At 46.1% G+C, this 6,941-nt stretch overlaps 1 protein-coding gene across 1 annotated transcript in view; it reads right to left on the bottom strand.

Moving 5' to 3' along the window:
• The window catches only part of LOC147219557 (cortexin-3-like), a 4,422-nt gene extending 4,087 nt beyond the window's left edge, over positions 1-335 (bottom strand). Inside the window, exon 1 of the mRNA XM_086171256.1 lies at positions 164-335. The gene's annotated coding sequence lies outside the window, so the exon portion shown is untranslated. The remainder of the gene's footprint in view (positions 1-163) is intronic.
• Between the last annotated feature and the right edge of the window lie 6,606 nt (positions 336-6,941).

The following is a 6,941-nucleotide window of genomic DNA, read 5'->3' as shown; positions in this document are numbered from 1 at the left end:
GGAGCTGACCTCCTGACCGGGAGCGGAGGAAACGACGCCCCGTCGCCGTGACGACGCCCCGTGGTCACGTGACCCTTGAGCGACAGGAGGTGAGAGGACCTCCTCCTCCTGGTCTGCAGAACCTGGTTCTCCAGCTGTGGACCAGACGGGAAGTTGGACTCACCCTGCGGCGGAGATGTTGACGGGTGGCGGTCACCTCCTCCTCCTCCTCCTCCTCCTCCTCCTCCTCTTCTGCTTCTTCTGCTTCTTCCTCCTCGTCAGGAGAAGAAGTTCCCGGGTTCCAGAGGAGACGTGGACCTTCTCCTCCCTGGACGTTCTCTGAAGATCAGGTTGGACTGTGTGAGGGACCCTGGTCCTCCAGCGCTCCTCCTCCTCCTCTTCTTCTCTCCTCCCTCCTTCCACGCCATCCGGGGAGGATGCTGCCTTCCTGGCGCTGGCTGTGTCTCGTTGTCCGTGGCAACCGGTTGCCATGGCGACGGTCCGGAGCTCATTGGGAGGCGGAGGTGATGATGGAGACGGGAGGAACTTCACACTGGTTAGTGTGTGTGTGTGTGTGTGTGTGAGTCTGTGTGTGTGTGTGTGTGTGTGTGTGTGTGTGTGTGTGTGTGGGTGGAACAGGCCCTCCTGTTATTGATCAGAGTGATGAATAAGATGAATATGAGGTAGGATAAATATGAATAAATAAAATGCAAATAATATACAACATTAAATAAAGTAAAAATGAATCAAAATAAAATCAATCAAATCTAAAATCAGTCATAGAAATAAATTTAAATGAATAAAATCCGAATGAATGATTGAAATGACTACAAATACGATAAAAATAGATGATCGTATGAATAAGACGAATATGAGATGGAGTAAATATGAATAAATAAAATCCAAATAAATGCAAATAATATACAACGTAAAATAAAGTAAAAATGAATCAAAATAAAATCAATTAAAATCAGTCTTAGAAATAAATATAAATGAATAAAATCAGAATGAACAATTGAAATGAATACAAATACGATAAAAATAGATGATCGAATTTGTATTCAATAACATTTTGAATTAAGTTACATTTTACAAAGTAATAAAAATAAATATGAATAAATAAAGGTGGAAATAAATGAAAAAATAAAATGAGAATTAAAAAAAATCCCATCCATACATTCACGTATTAATCAATAAATAATAAAACGAACACAAATAAAAAGTAAACGCTGTGCCAGAGGTTCATATGCGAGTTTAAAAAGCAGGTGTTTCCACCGCTTGACTCATCGATAATCGATAATCAATGTCCTGATATTGAACCTGTTGTGACGGCTCGCGGCGGCCAGCAGGGGGCGCCAGCGGCACGAGCAGCCCACGGAGCCATCCACGGTGACGTCACCGCCACTGTGGAACTGTTTCCTTTCAGGTTTAGCAAATCAGAGAAGAAGGATAACGGGTGGAAACATCAGGTTAAATGTGTGTGTGTGTGTGTGTGTGTGTGTGTGTGTGTGTGTGTGTGTGTGTGTGTGTGTGTATGTGTGTGTGTGTGTGTGTGTGTGTGTGTGTGTGTGGCACCTGGCCTGCTGAGACCCCCAGGTGGTCCACACGCCGCCGCCTCCTGGACGGAGATCCATGTCCGACCAGCGGGGGCGGGGTCACAGCTGATTGGACGAGCCGGCGAACAGGTGGGACCGCAGACAGGAAGTGGATTCTGGACTACAAGACTGATGAAAAGGACTACAAAACTGTCATGTCTCAACTTTTCTTTTAAGTCAGGCCGCCGGTTGCCAGGGCGACGGGGAACCCGAGTGATATTAGCACGAGGCTACCGCCGGACCTCACGGGCAAAGATGGCGGCCGCTACAGGATGTGTCGTCGCCATGGCGACACTTTTATCCAAAGCGCCGAAAGCATCCGGCGGCGACGTACTTCCCCGGTGACCTCGCTGAGCTCGGGACTTCAAGAAACACACATCCTCTGCGCAAACACACACACACACACACACACACACACACACACGGAGTGTGTATTTGGTGAGCAGATGGCGTCCCAGGGGGCAGATTGTGGGAGCTCATTAGCATGTTTAGCATCAGGTCCATAAATAGCCGAGCGGCTGCCAACACCCGCCGCCACCAACGAAGAAGTGACGACGAGTTCAGACTTGGCGGGACGGCGGCGGCGGCGGCGGCCATGTTTCCTGCCCAGGATGACGATGATGGCGAGGAGACATGGCCGCCGGTGACCGCCACCTGAGAGCGGCGTCGGTAGCCGTGATGCTAACGTGCCATTATAGCAGCTACAGGTGTGATGTTTGTGCGGCGATGATCGGACGAGGTCATGTGACCAAAGTCTGGCGCCGCCGTTGGCCACCTTCACGCCACACACTTCCTGGCCCTGAAGGACCACAGCTCTTCTAACCGGATGACATCACGCCACGCGCTCGGCCGCGGGAAGGTTTTGAGACAAGCCGCCGCCGTCCCCATGCAGACGGAGCGCCGTGGCCACGACGGTCGCCACGACGGCCGCCACGACGGCGCCACGGCAACCGCGATGAACTCGTCAGGTTGGGACGGGCAGGAGCTTCGCGTTGAGGACGAGGAGGAATCATGATCTGCTGTCAGCTGTGTTTATCACCCCTCCTCCGGGAATGAGGGATTACCGTCGTCACGGAAACGGAGACAGACAATTCATGGAAGGACTGATCGCGAAGAAGAGATGGATTATTGAGAAACACTTCCCCGGTGCGCACTATCTGAACCTAAAAGGATATAAATCTGAAACAATCTTGAAAATGATTCAAAATCAATCTGAAAATATTCCGAAAATAATCTAAAGATAATCCCAAATTCATCTGGGATTAATCTGTAAAATAATCCCGAATAATCTGAAAACAATTCCCAAATGATCCACTAATAATCTGAAAATGAATCTGGAAGAAGTAATCTGGAATTCATCTGAAAATTAATCTGAAAATCATCCAAATATAATATGGAATTAGTCTGAAAATATTCCAAAAATAATCTGAAAATAATATGGAATTAGTCTGAAAATATTCCAAAAATAATCTGAAAATAATCCCAAATTAATCTGGGATTCATCTGAAAATAATCCCCAAATAATCTGTAATTAATCTGAAAATATTATCTGAAATTATCTGAAATTAATCTGAAAAGTAATCTGAAAATAATGCCAAAATAATCTGGAATGAATCTGAAAATATTCCAAAAATCATCTAAAGATAATCCTAAATTAATCTGGGATCAATCTGAAAATAATCCCCAAATAATATGGAATTAATTTAAAAATATTCCAAAAATAATCTAAAGATAATCCCAAATTAATCTGGAATTAATCTGAAAATAATCCCCAAATAATATGGAATTAATCTGAAAAGTAATCTGAAAATGAGCCCAAAATAATCTGGAATGAATCTGAAAATATTTCAAAAATAATCTGAAAATAATCCCCAAATAATATGGAATTAATCTGAAAATATTATCTGAAATTATCTGAAATTAATCTGAAAATATAATCTGAAAGTAATCTGTAAATAATCTGGAATGAATCTGAAAATATTCCAAAAATAATCTAAAGATAATCCTAAATTAATCTGGGATCAATCCAAAATTAATCCCCAAATAATATGGAATTAATCTGAAAATATTCCAAAAATAATCTAAAAAAAAAATCCAAATTCATCTGGAATCAATCTGAAAATAATCCCCAAATAATATTGAATTAATCTGAAAAGTAATCTGAAAATGATCCCAAAATAATCTAGAATGAATCTGAAAATACTTAAAAAATAATCCCCAAATAATCCAGAATGCATGTGAAAATAATCCAAAAATAATCTGACAATAGTTTAAGAAGAAATAACGTAACGTTGGATCAGAACTGGACTCGATTGATTTCACATCATTGATGAGACCGATCCTGATAAAGGATGTTTTTGATCGGCGCTGTGTTTTCCCACGCTCAGTCTGGACCAGCGAACGTCTCACCACAGAATCAATGAGCTGGAATTGAAATCCAATTATTGGCTTCAACACACACACACACACACACACACACACACACATATACATACACACACACACACACACACAGAGGCCTCACACTGGTATCTGTACACACACTCAGATGTAGTGGAGGCCGTGCACGTCCACGAACGGGACCTGAACGTTGCAACTGTGAAATCCCTCCTTTGTACCGATGGATGATGTCATCTCTCCATTGTGTGTGTGTGTGTGTGTGTGTGTGCCGGGGGGGTGGGGGACGATTCACTTTATTGTGGTGACAGTTATTATTATGACGATGAGTCAGTTTCCTGTCACTTTCAGTCTGCAGTGAATAGAATGGTGTGTGTGTGTGTGTGTGTGTGTGTGTGTGTGTGTGTGTGTGTGTGTGTGTGTGTGTGTGTGTGTGTGTGTGTGTGTGTGTGTGCTCCTCGGGGTGCAGTCCCCCCTGCGTCCACCGGGAGTCAGCTCTAAGCCCAACCCCGGGGCCTGGGAGCGGTCGGCGGGGTTACCATGGAAACATCCCAGGGGTCAGAGGTCAGTTTGAGCCTGAGAGCCAGAGACAAACACCCTGCTGCTGGGAACAGCCGTCTGTGTGTGTATGTGTGAGTGTGTGTGTGTGTATGTGTGTGTGTGTCTGACCTCTGGCCTCGAGGGGCCTCAGATGTTTAGTCAAAGTAGGACAAGATAGACTGCGGCTGTGGGGGGGCTGAGGAGCACTCTGGAGGTCCACTGAGTCCCAGGACCTCACTGTGTGTGTGTGTGTGTGTGTGTGTGTGTGTGTGTGTGTGTGCGTGTGTGTTTCTGTCTACAGAGGTACTCAGTGATCTGTTATTGTTTCTATCTTACTAGATCTGAGTAGAAGGTGTTCCACGTTCTCCTGGGTTCCTCAGGAGGAAAACCACCTTGTTACAGACAACAGGAGCCAGGTGTTGTGTGTGTGTGTGTGTGTGTGTGTGTGTGTGTGTGTGTGTGTGTGTGTGTGTGTGTGTGTGGTGGGGGCAGCTGATTGGACAATAGCACACAGGTGAGGTGGAGGAGAACATCAGGAGAACATGGTGGAACGCTCCTGGAGAACACACACCCCAGGCTGAAGAGGAGGAGGATCAGCAGAGCCTCAGCTGACCGCGAGGCAAGTGTGTGTGTGTGTGTGTGTGTGTGTGTGTGTTTGTGTGTTCCTCCAACTCTTGGTTGTGCAGATCGATAGATTGACAGGTGTCATTTGTCTTGTCTTTTCTTTGATCCCCGGGTCAGGGGTCGTGACCTTTGACCCCTGGTGGGATTTGTAGTTTTTGCAGTTATTTGTAGTTTTTCCATTCTTTCCATCCTGTAAAAGCTAAAGTAGCCCCCCCCCCTCCAGGGACTCCATTTTGGTTTTTATTTTTGCCCCCCCACCTCCCGCAAGGCCTGGCTCATCTTCTCTGTTCTTCTAAACACCAGGGAGCCCGTGGGGTTCTTCTGAGGAGGAGAACACCGGAGAACGTTATAAAAAGAACAAAGGATCCACCAAAGTGTTTTTTGGTTTTTCTTTTGAAAAAAAAAAAAAGCATTCATTAAAAACTTCGGACCGAGCCATTTTGAAGCTTCCCATGTCGGCGGGGTCAGCGAACGCCTCGCAGAAGCCACCGCACATTCCGTGTCATCCACCCTGACCTTTGACCCCGAAAGGCGGCTGCCCCCCCGCTCGTAGCGGCGTCCCCTCGGCGCGGCGAAGACGAGACTGCGGGCGAAGACGATGGGCTTTGATATGCAGATGAGGAGGTTGGGATGTAAAGCAGGTCGAGGCTCCGAGGATCAAACGCAAACATTAGCTGTATGCTAAATAACGGGGGCAGCGCTGCGGGGGGGCTGGGGGGGGGGGGGGGGGGGGGGGGTTGTTGTTGTCGGGCAGACTTGACTCCCCGGAATAAATTAGCGGGAAAGTTTTGGGGTGCTAATGTCATGCTAACACTTGTTAGCCTCGGGATGTTTGCGGAAACATGCTAATGTCACCTAGTTTACGTTGCCGGGCAGATTATCTGCACAGTACACACTTACTCTGAAGTATATTTGTACTGCAGTATTTTGAAAGACGACCCCCGACCGGAAAAGTACTTCAGGGTAGAAGTACATCAAATACTGACGATCGGAAACGTAAACGTGATACTTACACCCTCACCCTTCCCTCGCCTTTCAAAATAAAAGTATCCGTGCCCCGGAGGTCCATGGTTTCATTTGACCTGCTTTTATTTTGAAAAGCCTGTTATTTCCTGTTTTATTTGAATCCATCAGCAGCGGTTCGAATAAGGGGGCGGAGCCAAAGGAGGATTGGCTGGGGGCGGAGCCTGTTGACTGATGATGTCATCAGTTCAGATGGAAAGAATTCTATTTCGTTTGTTTTTTTAATCATTTAATTACAAACAGGAAAGAACAGTAGGTTTAACACACACACACACACACAATGAAGGTCAGACAGGAAGTAACTCCTCCCCCGCTGTCAAGTTCACACCAATCACCTTAACAGGCCTTTAAATCACATATCAATAAAATTCCATCGACCGTACATCCAATTGATTTACCTCCTGCTGCTGCTTCCTCTTTCTCCCACACACACACACACACACACACATATCCATCGACCGGGTTCCACTTAGCCTGCAGAACATTCCAGAAGGTTTGAGGAGCAGATGTGTAATCACATCTCGGTTGAAGTTATTACTAAATAACATCTAGATTTCAGATTATTTCCCCGGTCGCCACCACAAGCTTTTCTTCCGAAAGCTCGGTAATGAAGTTAAATTCCGGTTGCGCCTCTTCAGGGACTCCTGAGATTTTTACCCTCCCTGAGCGAGGAGGTGTGTGTTGTCACGCTTCCCAGTGGCGTCTGGAGCGCTGGGAGGGGGCGTTCCAAACTGGAAGCTCCTTTTTCCAATTATTCTAACAGCACCTGAACGCATCAGGAAA

Source organism: Fistularia commersonii, chromosome 24 (assembly GCF_037954325.1).
Source record: "Fistularia commersonii isolate RoL2024-O1a breed Wild chromosome 24, RoL_Fcom_v1.0, whole genome shotgun sequence".
NCBI lineage: Eukaryota > Metazoa > Chordata > Actinopteri > Syngnathiformes > Fistulariidae > Fistularia > Fistularia commersonii.
This window is presented reverse-complemented; position numbering and strand designations above follow the sequence as displayed.